This window comes from Daphnia magna, linkage group LG9, assembly GCF_020631705.1.
Source record: "Daphnia magna isolate NIES linkage group LG9, ASM2063170v1.1, whole genome shotgun sequence".
In the NCBI taxonomy this organism is placed as follows: Eukaryota; Metazoa; Arthropoda; class Branchiopoda; order Diplostraca; family Daphniidae; genus Daphnia; species Daphnia magna.
This window is the reverse complement of record NC_059190.1, coordinates 8,316,944-8,329,339: the sequence shown is the minus strand read 5'-3', so window position 1 is coordinate 8,329,339 and position 12,396 is coordinate 8,316,944. Positions and strand designations below refer to the sequence as shown.

The 12,396-nt window shown below is 37.8% G+C and overlaps 2 long non-coding RNA genes across 2 annotated transcripts; one reads left to right on the top strand and one right to left on the bottom strand.

Annotated features, from left to right (window-relative positions):
* The first annotated feature begins 8,881 nt into the window (after positions 1-8,881).
* On the top strand, positions 8,882-10,024 carry LOC116930525. The gene is made up of 2 exons (XR_004398453.2): positions 8,882-8,971; positions 9,044-10,024. It is a non-coding gene; the product is annotated as an uncharacterized LOC116930525 (long non-coding RNA).
* On the bottom strand, positions 9,199-10,426 carry LOC116930526. The gene is made up of 3 exons (XR_004398455.2): positions 9,573-10,426; positions 9,403-9,507; positions 9,199-9,336 (listed from the first exon to the last, which is right to left on the bottom strand). It is a non-coding gene; the product is annotated as an uncharacterized LOC116930526 (long non-coding RNA).
* Positions 10,427-12,396: the final 1,970 nt, after the last annotated feature.

Genomic DNA, 12,396 nt, shown 5'->3' with positions numbered 1-12,396 from the left:
TGGCATACTTTGGATTAGAAAAGCGTATTTTGATCAAAATTAAGGGTGGATTAAAACCATCGGGGGATGGATATCAGGTTATCAAGCAACAGTTTAACATCGACGGAATTCCTTTGCATCGCAGTACTAACAAATCCTTTTGGGTGATTTCTTGTCGAGTCGTTAATTCAGTTAATGATTCGCCATTTGCGGTTGCCATTTTTTGTGGTAGTTCCAAGCCAAAGAGTGCGAAAAAATTCCTTGATACTTTTATAAAAGAGTTAAGGAAACTTACAGATGAGGGAATTTTAGTAGATGGAAACGTAATGGGAATTAGAACAGAATCTTTTATTTGTGATGCTCCGGCTCGTAGTTTCGTTAAAGGAATCGTTGGCCACGGTGGCTACAGTGGTTGTTAACGTTGTTGTCAACGGGGCGTTCATTTAAAAAAAAAAAGAGTTTTCCCAGAGATTTTGATCCCTTCCGAGTATCTGCGCACCAATGATTCTTTTCGTGTTATGGACGATGAATCTCACCACAAATATGTTTCGCCTTTCCTCGACTTGATTAATGTTGACATGGTTTTTGATTTCCCACTAGATCCTATGCATCTTGTATATCTTGGTGTTGTCAAACGTTACTTGACTATTTTATACAAAGGTGATAGAACAAATAAAAGTCGTTATCGTTGAACAAAAATCAGAGGAAAAGGGTAAATATGCTTCTTCAAAAACTTAGAATTGCGCATCCCTTTGAATTTCACAGGAAAAGAAGAAGCATGGAAGAACTGAGTAAGTGGAAGGCAGTGGAGTTTCGTTCCTTTCTTTTATATGTAGGCCCGATTGTTTTGAAGCAGGTATTAGGGAAGGAAAGGTATGAACATTTTTTGAATTTACACGTCGCAATTCGTTTGCTCACATCAGAAAATTTAACTGAAGAAAACATTCGATATGCTGATGAACTCCTTAAATATTTTGTCGATCAGTTTGAGGTTTTGTATGGCGATCACCATCTTGTTTACAATATTCATTCACTTTCTCATCTTGCCAATGACTGTAGAGTTCATGGATCATTAGAATCTTTCAGTGCATATCCGTTTGAGTCTTTTTTGGGTTCTATTAAAGGACTTATTAGATAAGGATATAGCGAACTAGCACAGATTGCTCGCAGACTTTCAGAATATGACGCTTTCGAAACGGAACCGATAAATAACAATCGAAAAGAAGGTTTCAGTTGGCGTACTATTATCCGTAGTTCAAAGGCAAATGCTTTTTGTATGCTGAGGAATGGTTTCATTGTAAAAGTTACATCTATTACTCACTATTACTACTACTATTACTCACATATTTGGGCAAACATTTTTCGAACTTTCGAATTATTATACTGAACCGATTGAATCTAGCAAAGTTGGAGTTTACCAATCATCGCAGTAAATAGCAACATAACGTCTTGGCCAAAAGCTTTGTTTGAAACATCTGCTAAAAAATGTATGGTAGTTAAACCTTCTACCAAATATGTGATAATGCCCTTAATTCACCAGTTTTGATAAATTCGTCGCATCAATTTTCATCGACATCGTTTTGGGAGAAAACCCATACGTAAGTTACGTACGTTACAATCCTAAATAATGCTGAAATTTATGAATATTTTTAATTTTCTAGAAGTCTTGTTCCAAGCAGATGAAACAAAAATAAAAAAGGGAAGTCATTACGTATTCACTTTATTTCATAAAATCACATTTAAAATTTCCTTTTATTTAGATCAACTTGGCGATATTGATCCAACCCATCACTCTTTCTAAATATTTATCGAAAAATTTTGATTCTATAATGATTATGATATGTATTTTTCGTCTGAATTAAAATACCATTTGGATCTTTATCAAAATGCTGACATTTTATTTTATTACAAAAATGTTAGGGGATAAAGACGTAAAAAAAAATTAATCAGGATTGTTTCTCATATTGATGTCGGCCCAATATCGGACGCCAACATAAAAACTTGGCAATTTTTAAATGGTCGGCTGAGAGTCGGAGGAGAGTCGGCTAAGTTGGCCGATATTGCCAACCAAAATATCGATCGGGCCGACATCGGCCCAATAAAGTGTGTTACTTGGGCTCGTTATCTTTGTATTTTTTGGAAAATATTTTCTTTATCTTACTTTTCAATATACTGAAATTTGCAATTTTAACTTATCTTTCAAAAATCGTCAGATGCAAAACACTGACACAGGACCACCGATGGAAAATCTAGTAATGAAAAGCTTAAAGAGCACGCGATCAAGGTTGAAGACTGTCGTGGACACTTGGACAGTCCTACGATAATGCATCAAATATTCCGGAATTTACAACGGACTACAAGCACACATTAAAGAAAGAAAGACCAAAACTAATTATGTCTCGTGTGGTGGCCATTCTTTGAATTTGGTAGAAGTTTGCGCGGCTGAATGCAACGGAGCTTGTGTTAAATTTTTTGGTTTGATTCAAGAAATCTACAATTTCTTATCCGCCTCTCCACCAGCTTGAAGTGATATTAAAACATAGGAAGAAAACATAAAGTTCCAAAATATTTTTCGGTGACCAGATGGTGCGCTCGTGTCGATGCCGTTCAAGCCATTCGTGAAGGATAACCTCATTATATCAAGGTATTTGACGAAAACGGATCCTATTAAATAAAGAACGCCGCATTTGTTAGTGCAAAAAACATTAATTTCGCGTAGTTCAAAATTCATTGGTGAAAAACGCGGTTTTAACACAGCACTTATTAGGGAAAGAGCTTGTGTCCTTCGATGAACGAGTGTGTAGGGGCGTGGGGTTTAATCCTACAAAAAAGTCAAGTGTGAGGAAATTAAAGATCTATTCTTCTTTTGATCAGCAAAAAATAAAATAAAATTCTATCTCTAGACGTTAAATATTTATTTGAATTTTACTGACACACGTTGCACCATAAGAATACATGGAAATAGAGGGGGGTGTTCTTAATCATTTGGTGGGCACTGTATACAACTGTATCACAAATAGTTTAGTAATAAAAGAATTTAGAAATTCTTTGGTGGCAAATCCACAATTGTTGCCCGTTTGTTTTATATCAATTATCTCTTTATGTGATATGCATATCATAAATAAAAAATCTGCATATTCAGAGAATTTTTTCCTTTATTAAATGTTTGCAATTGATTAATCTTCATTAAATATTAAACCAGTAAGAAATAGTTTGTTTTATTACAATCTGGGTTGATTCAAGTTAATACCTGGCAACATGGGGCATGTCGGCAGTATAACATGCCTGTCAAAACGTCAGTGAATTGTAAGTGTAATTTTGGCTAATTATGAATAACTTTCATGATAGTTAGAAATCTGAATTTCCTATTAGATAACATTTAGCACGATCTGGTTTTATCCCTTCAGCCGTGATTACGTGCCCAAAGTACGAAACAGATTGCGCTAAAAATGTACATTTCAGCAGTTTCATTTTTAGGTGTAAATTCTCTAAGAGGGAAGAAACAGTTTTAAAATTAGAAAAATGCTCCTCGATTTTTAATGAAAAAATGACAATGTCGTCGAGATTGGCGGAAAAAAAGATTCAACGAAAAAGGACACGATGAAAGAGAACCGACAAAAAGGACCCAATGAAAAAGGACCCAAACGAAAAGGGTCGCTTTTACTGAAAAATAAAAGTTGTCCATTTTCTCCGTCAAAGTGAGCCTTTTTCTAATTTCTTTTTCATAGTTCTGTTCATTTGTATGAGACTTTCCTAGAACTATTACTTGGTGGAAGTTTCTAGACGCACTAGACCGATTCTCTACAAGTTTTTGTTTTATTAAATTGATGGAATCCATGGTTTTAAATTTTATATAATGTAATTTGGATTTTTTAATTTCATGTTTTAAATACATCAAATAATTTTGAAAATATTTTATAAAAAGCGTAATAGCTATTTTTGGGGCTCAGTCCGGATTTAAATCAAATCGGGTACACCGCAAACCCTCACCGAAAAGAGAGGATCTGGGACACTCAGTGCGTTGCTTTTATTTTCCGGTGCTGTTCGGTGCTAGAGCCGGTGCTTCACTAAAAGCCCCCATTTTATATTGAAATTAAGGCTATTTTGAATAAAAAGGAGGAGTGAAGGTCTAAGTTTTATTTTAAAAATAAAATAAAAAATCAGAAAGCTAATTGTGACCTAATACACCCCAATAGACCTCTTGCAGAATGCGGATAACAGGATTCCTGTAGTCCAGCAATGTTGCTATCCGCCATCTTATGAAAACCATATCCTTTTTTGACAGGGTCTCCTATTGGATTTTTTTTTTATAGTTGAATAATCTCTAAATTGGTTTATGATAGGAAATAGTAAGACACAAGGTGATGAACTATATTATTCCGGTAACATTAATAATTCAAATTTTTTACCGTAAGTGTAATGGAAAAGATTTTAATTTAAATTTTTTTAGAGTTCGTCTGCTGTTGCCCACAAGAAAAGCACTGGTGATGCCCTTACCAATGTCAACTAGATATCGCTCATCGCGACGGCTCCCAGATATGCTTCGTGGTGATTCTGGGCGATGGCAGCCTACAGCGGTATGCACTTTTGTGCACAGCGCGATGCATTTTCTTTTATCTTCCAATTTTCTGATTGGTCGCTGGGCTTCCCCTCCCTACCGTTACCCTCACGGCGAAAGCAGACGATATATTTCTCTATGACAACTTTATAATCAAATATTTATTCTTGTCATTTGATTTTTAACTATGCACTTATATTAAAGTATAAGCTTGTGTAACGTGTCAAGAGTAATACAACCAATGAGAACAGAATGAGTGAAAACGATCTTTTTAAACCGGTATTTAAGACTGTAGAGCAAGATCTGAGACAAGATGATGAATTAAAAGGAAGAAGAGGGGATCATTGTTAGGAGTGAGATTGTCCCTTTATAACTCCTCTTGTCTGACCAACTAACATATCAGCAATGACAATGTGTGTTTATAATGAAGACGCTGAAAACCTTGTCTTCGAGCAACGAACAGCATGATGCAATAGACAGCATGATTGGAGGCTCTAGTAGCTGTTATTAACCAACAACCAGACAAGTATAATTTAAAATGTATATAAAGCAAACATGAAAAGCAATTTAAATTATTTTAACAGCTTTACAGCAAATAATTGGATAGCTCTATTTCAAGTATGAAATGCAAGTAACTGGCAAAAAGCACAAGAAAAAAAAATACTCGGGAAGCAGTAAATCAGAATACAGTACACAAAAACAGTATAAGAGAGAAAAAAGCAACATGGGAAACTAAAAGAAGAAATTTGTTGGAAGCATCATCTCAGTAATTTCATATTTGTGTTTGCCATGATTGCAACACAACAACTCCCTGTGTAAAGTGCTTATCATACAGGAGGATTTTGTGCTATTTCTGTGATTTATTAACACATACAAAAATGGTGTTTCATGATCGGGAAATCGCTTTTAAATGTTCACATTGTGGTCTCGTAAGGGAAGCAGTTACGAAAGACTATACATGTTCCGGCTTTTCGCCGGGTACTGCTGATGATAAAAGCTTCAATTTATTCTGCAGAGATTCGCTTAAAATGTGGTACCATCCTACCATTGACACCAGTTTTAATTTGCAGCCAAAGAATTTGAATATCAACAATATTTAATAAAAAATGAAATGAAGCTCATCGATAATATCAAATGTAAGGCTTGCGGGAAGGACGCCAAGGCTAGTCATTGTTATGCCGGCATAAAATGTACAGGCGAACGAGTAAAAACTTTCATTGTTGTTTGTTGATGATGATTATCATTATTGATTTTATGATATGATGTGTTTATTGATGAATATAACTTTGCCAGATTAAACGATGAACACTTTAAGATTACAGCAGTAAATTTTGATATTAATTAATTTATCAGTCAAAAAGAAAATTGTATTTAACTAAGGAAATAAGCTGATCGGTTCAAAGAACCTGTTACTTATCCCGCTTTCTGACGCAATAACCCGACTATCACCCCAATTGTTAACCAGCATTTAAACGAAAATAAAATCGTTATATTGTTCGACCAGCTCCAGTTCTTCACCATCTTTAGTTTCTTCCTTATTAGATTTGTCCTCGTCGTATTTTTGAATAAATCGGGAAAGAAGAGAGTCCTCTACTTCCATAGTGTTCTCATCTGAGATCGAATCAATCTCATCCAAGAATTACTTTTCGGTTTGTACGTCGAAGTACAGGTGGCAATCAGCAAGTATATTCTTTAGTCTCAGATATCTGCATTTTGTAGAACACGTTTCCCTTGACTGAGCGCGTTTTTTTCCCCTGCTAGCGAATTAAATTTGGAATTAGGAAACGATAATTTAATGAATAAATAATTTTTTAATACCTAGTAAATTATTAACAGAGTCCTTTTCGGTTTGGGGAATCTTTTCCTTGAATCTTTCCCATAGCATCCATTTGTCCACTAGAACAAAATCGTCGTTGATGGTAACTACTGAAATAGAACGCATCAATAAATATTATGAAAAATAAAAAGAGTTTCTATTCACTTATCATAGCCCTCTGTTTGCCACGGAAATGTGCTAGTGGATCTGTGGGTAGCGGTCAACTCTACTCCACTCTGTTCCTCAATAAGCTTCATAAGCTCTTCAGATTACGTTTTAAGATTTGAAAGTTTTGCGCGTAGGTGGTTTCGAGCATTGCATCCATCTAAAAAAACTAACACATTTACCACTGTATCAATTAATCAATATTGTCGCGGGTGAAAAGGGAGATTGGTTATCTCTTCGCAGAGATGAGCTCCTTGGACAACGCTGTGATCGTGATGAAGAAATTATCGGGAGAAGTCCGCTCTAAGAAAGATACGCAGATACGCAGTCCGGAAGGGGAGTAAATTGCGCGACGGGATAAAACACTGCCCTGAATCTGCGTTAGAGGAGTCTCCCGGAGCTGAGCTCCGTTAGAGGAGTTCCCTGGTTTCCCTAGAGGTCTTCAGACGCTTCTCCAACTTTTGATAATGGTTATCCCTTTTTGTTCGAGTAAAACCATTGTTTAGAATTAAGTCATCATTTGTTGTATTAATTTTTTCTTGTTCAAATACAACTAGTGTGACAATTGGTGGAGACGCAGCTCGTTACTTGTAAGTGACGAATTAGTGCTGCAGAGTTTTAATTTTTAAGACGCAGCTCGTTACCATTAAGTAACGAATTTGTGCTGCGGTGTGGCAATTGTTGAAGACGCAGCTCGTTGCCTCACTGTAAACGAAATCGTGCTGCAGTCATTGTTAGCCGATGCCGAAGAGGACAAACCCACGGCTACCTAGTTGCCTAAGAGACCCCAGCCGACGATTACATCCGCTTCGAGAACTGTCAAACGTTCCGGTAGAAGCTTCACCTACCCCAGCCTCATCGTTGGAGAGTGGAACTTCCTTTTTTGGTGAAGCCCTAAATTTTGAAGGTCCTATTCCAAAGGACCATTTGACCGAAGAAGCTGACTGTCAGGGTGAATCAGTCGAGACTGCAAGAGGTTTAGACTCGGATCCAGAAACTGAGGTCGATTTGAGAGTGACGACGAGTCCAGTTGTTCCGGTCGGTGGACAACAATTTGTAGTGCCATCAAGGCATATTGAGCAGCCGCAAAGACAAGCTATGGAAGCTGTCAGAAAATTTATTAGCTCGCCAATCTTCCAAAAAAGTTCGGAAGAAGATGTGCACTAATGGATGGAGTGCTTTGAAGAACATTCAACCCACAGCAGATGGGGTTATATTGAAAAAGAAGATAATTTGAAAAGTATTTTGATGACGCCGCCAGGAGCTGGTTCAATTCTGCAAGGCTCCCGAACGAGTGGATGGTAAATCCCAAACTGCCAGAAGATATGCGATTGCAGCGCCTCTTCCGTGGACGAAGGCAGGTGGTTTAAAAAAAAAGAAAAAAAAAAGAAAAATCCTTAAGACTATCCGGGAAATACAAGAAACATTTGAACAAGTAAGCGCAACCGGAAGGAATAAAAACGATGAAGAAAAAGTCCCTTATTTGCCAAGAGGACGTAAGCTGATTTTTTTTAGTCTCATTAACCTTTGTGGATCGCAGAAGATTAGTGCAGTCGGGTCGCCTGTCTTGAAGAAGGGGGACCTGTTGCGGGTGAAAAGGGAGATTGGTTATCTCTTCGCAGAGATGAGTCATCCGCTCCTTGGACAACGCTGCGATCGTGGTGAAGAAATTATCGGGAGAAGTCCGCTCTAAGAAAGATGCGCAGATACGCAGTCCGGAAGGGGAGTAATTCGTGCGACGCTATAAAACACTGCCCCGAATCTGCGTTAGAGGAGTCTCCATCGGGTGAGCTCCCGGAGCTGGACTCCGTTAGAGGAGTTCCCTGGTTTCCTTAGAGGTCTTCAGACGCTTCTCCAACTTTTTGTAATGGTTATCCCTTTTTGTTCGAGTAAAACTATTGTTTAGATTTAAGTCATCCCTTGTTGTATTTATTTGTTCTTGTTCAAATACAACTAGTGTGACAATATGTTTCCATACCAGCCGCACGCATTTCCCTAGATCTAATATGATTCATGGTGCAAGTCACACCCTCCAGTTCCCTCTGAAGATTCTCCAGTGACCAATCCGATTTAGGAGTTTTATCTATGAGCGCAGTGCTTATAGTAGTTAATCAAAAATAATAATAATATAATATAATCATCAGTTAACTTTTCAGAAGGATATCTCTTTCAATTAGCTTCATTTTTATATCCCGTAAATCGCTGAACGATAAATTCGTTACCGTTAGTAATTCACTTAATAGGCTGTGTAACAGTGAAACCTCTTTCTTAGCCTAAATGGCAAGTAAAAGTAAAAGTACTGTTGGTTGGAGAGTGCGATGTACAATCACTGCACTCGTATGAGAAGAGGCTTCTCATCTCAGTACCCCGTATTCTCAGTTGTCTCTTTCAGTTGTCAATGTCAGTTTCTCAGTTGAAATGTTTTTCAGTATTCTCTTCTCAATAAAGCAGAGGTAAAGACTTAAATCTCCATTGGTGTATATTTTTCTTCATTCCAACAAGTACCAATTTGTAAGAAATTACAGAATGTATTGTGCAACGTTTAGTACAATGACAAGAACCCTGTACAATCCTCGAGGGAGAGAGAATAAATTATTTTCCAAATCGAAACAGTTGATGTAACTGTTTCTAGAAATACTCGTGGACTGGTGGTACAAACGGTACCGAATGTTAAGCGAATCTCTGCAGAATAAGTTGAAGCTTTTATCATGGGCAGAGCCCGGCCAAAATCCGGAACAGATATAGTCTTCCGTAACTGCTTCCCTTACGAGACCACAATGGGAACATTTAAAAGCGGCTGTTTTCAATTCAAATGAACCTATCAATTACAATGCGATCAGTTAATTACAATATTCTTGAACAGGATTTTCTTCTTGAATTAAACCTGTGTTTGTTGTCACTCTCACATCTCTTGAACCAAACACAGAACTGAGAGTATGAGACATTCCACATTGACAAATGTTAAGTAGAAAAAAAGGGACACTTACATCTGAAAAAAAAAATATCTAATAAATTATATAAATGCATGAGCAAAATTTTCTTTGTAAATCATACCTTGAATTTCTATTCACCAATAATATTCATAATCATAAACTCATTCTGTAACAAAAGCCTAACAGCTGTGCCTTCACAGCAGATTTCCCGATCATGAAACACCATTTTTGTATGTGTTAATAAATCACAGAAATAGCACAAAATCTTCCTGTATGATAAGCACTTTACACAGGAAGTTGTTGTTGTGTTGCTATCATGGCAAACACAAGTATGAAATGACCGAGATGATGCTTCCAACAAATTTCTTAGTTTCCCATGTTGCTTCTTTCTCTCTTATACTGTTTTTGTGTACTGTATTCTGATTTACTGCTTCCCGAGTATTTTTCTTTCTCTTATGCTTTTTGTCAGTTACTTGCATTTCATACTTGAAATAGAGCTTTCCAATTTTTGAAGATGAAGGCCAAGGCAATCTGGTGAAGGCCAAAGCAATACAAGTTGGGTTCCAAGAGCAATTGCCATGAACTCTCTAACTCAGCCATCTCTTACAGCCTGCTGCGATGCAGAAGAAATGCCCTTGTATACACCAAGGACCTCCAAGTGGTTTTGATAACTTCTGGTTTAGACCAAATAGATGAATATGTCTGTGGGGGAAATTTTGGGAACAATTGGGCAACAATCTAATCCGTGTTTCCACATAGAATTGGGAATTGAATAGGGAAACTCACTATTTAACCATTTTAACTTATCTAAGTAACGAGTTTTTGCATCACTTACGAGTTCATATTGTAAAACCCCTACTTACTTCATCTTTAAGTAAATAGCTTTTACTCGATTAAGGGAAGCTGCGGACTTCGTTCGATGGTATATTCCCGTAAAATGTTAACATGATTCAAACAAATCGATAAATGTCTCAAACGATTGGAGGCATACATACAGGCCGTAGCCGTTTAGCCAGCGTCAAGCACAACAAAGACACAAATAAGACAAGTTTAAACGGGGAACGAGCAAGCCAGTAGCAGGTCGAATAAACGACCTGACACTTGACTCGCGAAGGGGTGAATCAACACTAGACTGGGTGAACAGCACAGCGTTGACTAACGAAGAATTACAATTGATGGGGTTTTATACGACAAACAAAGTCAACGCGATCACCAACGCAAGGTGAGCGTAATGAAAGGATGGAAAGGAAAATGACTTGTTTCCAGGAATGAGAGGAAGGATATTTTTCCAAGAAAGAGTGAGCTGATGCATTCCTTACAATATGCATAGTCGGAACACGACATAGTTTTACACTAACACATGAAACAAAACGATGAATAACGTGAAACGAAGCACACATTTTTTCAGCGAAACTTTTAAATTTATTAATATTTTGCACAATAACAAAATACCGTCATAGCAGACATAATCGGCCGTCAAATGCTGCGTTGCGCGATAAAATCAAATGCGAAAAAAGATGTCAAACAGCTAGGGCTCGGCCCCGATCAACTTTGATCGGGGCAACCCGTAAGTCGTATAAAAAGAAGCAATTTTTTCGGGGCTGGGTTTTGGGATTGTAAACTTTGGGCGGGGAAAGGGCCGAGATTTGGCCGCCCCGATCCGCCCCGGAGCTCCCTGCAAAATTTGACCAGACGAAAAAAATTTTCGGGATTTTTAAATAAGCCAATCAAATTCATTCATCATTTTTGGGCTACCAGCCGTACCATCTACTGGGGAGTATTGAGTATATACATACATGCATTGTCATAGGTCAGACAGAGTTATTGAGTCAGATATTCGACATTCGATAATGAATTAGATGAAGCTATTAGCAAATGGCGACTTACCTGTCCGGTTGTCTCTCTCCTTCGTGCGAACAGAATTTGTTGAATAACGGCGAAGAATAAAAAGTCAAAGACTGCAGTAGGGTCTCAAAATAAAAGACCAAATATTCGATCGACTTCGGTGTTGACCATTCCCGCCCCAAGCAGGTCCAACGAAAGGGCGTTCAGCGTCGGGAAAGAGGTTATCGGTATATCAAGAATGAGTCTCAGCCCTGAAACCGTAGAAGCCTTACTATGTCTGCGCTCATGGTGCAGAGCAGGAATGCTAGAAGATGTGAATGTCGATGCATTTATTCGTGAAATCGAGAATGCGAGTGTTGATGACATTGATGATGAAGAACTAACTTACGCTCACATGCAGTGTAATTCGTAGTTTGTAGGTTGAAAAAAGCTTTGGTAATGCAACTTCTCTCGTAGAACAAATTATAGTTTGTAGTAAATGACGTGTTAAACCCTTGGTAAACCCGCGGGGCGAACCCAGATCAGAGCGTGGGACGAACCTGCCGGGCAGCCTGCAAGAACCCGATCAAGATCGGGGCGTGAATCGCTTGCCCCACGCCCCGGAGGGTTGAGAAATAAAAAGAGTAAACCCACCCCGATCACCAGAAAGTCATCCCGATCAACGCGGGGCCGAGCCCTACCTATAGCCCTGACATCACCCTTTTATTTTCCCTTTCCAGGGATCGGAATCCCACTGGTTTGAAAACGGGGCAACAACCAGCAACTGAACAGTCAGTTGGAAAGCAACTTTCCAAGCCTACTATACAACTAAGGACATACCTTTTAAATCTAATTAGGTATTTTCCAATGTATAAATCTATTTCAATAATCAAATAATCAAATCAATTTGTTTGCTTCACTCGTTGTATTAGTTTTGTGTTGTATTTGAGTAAGACACTTGCTCCTTACTTTTTAGAATACACTTAGATTCTTTTTAAAAGGTACTTGTGTTTACATACAACATTCCTGGTTATTTAAAACATTTGAATAATAATAAGTAAAAGTCAGAATTCAAATTTGAATAAGGCGCTTCATCAAAATGGCCACCACAATGGATGTTT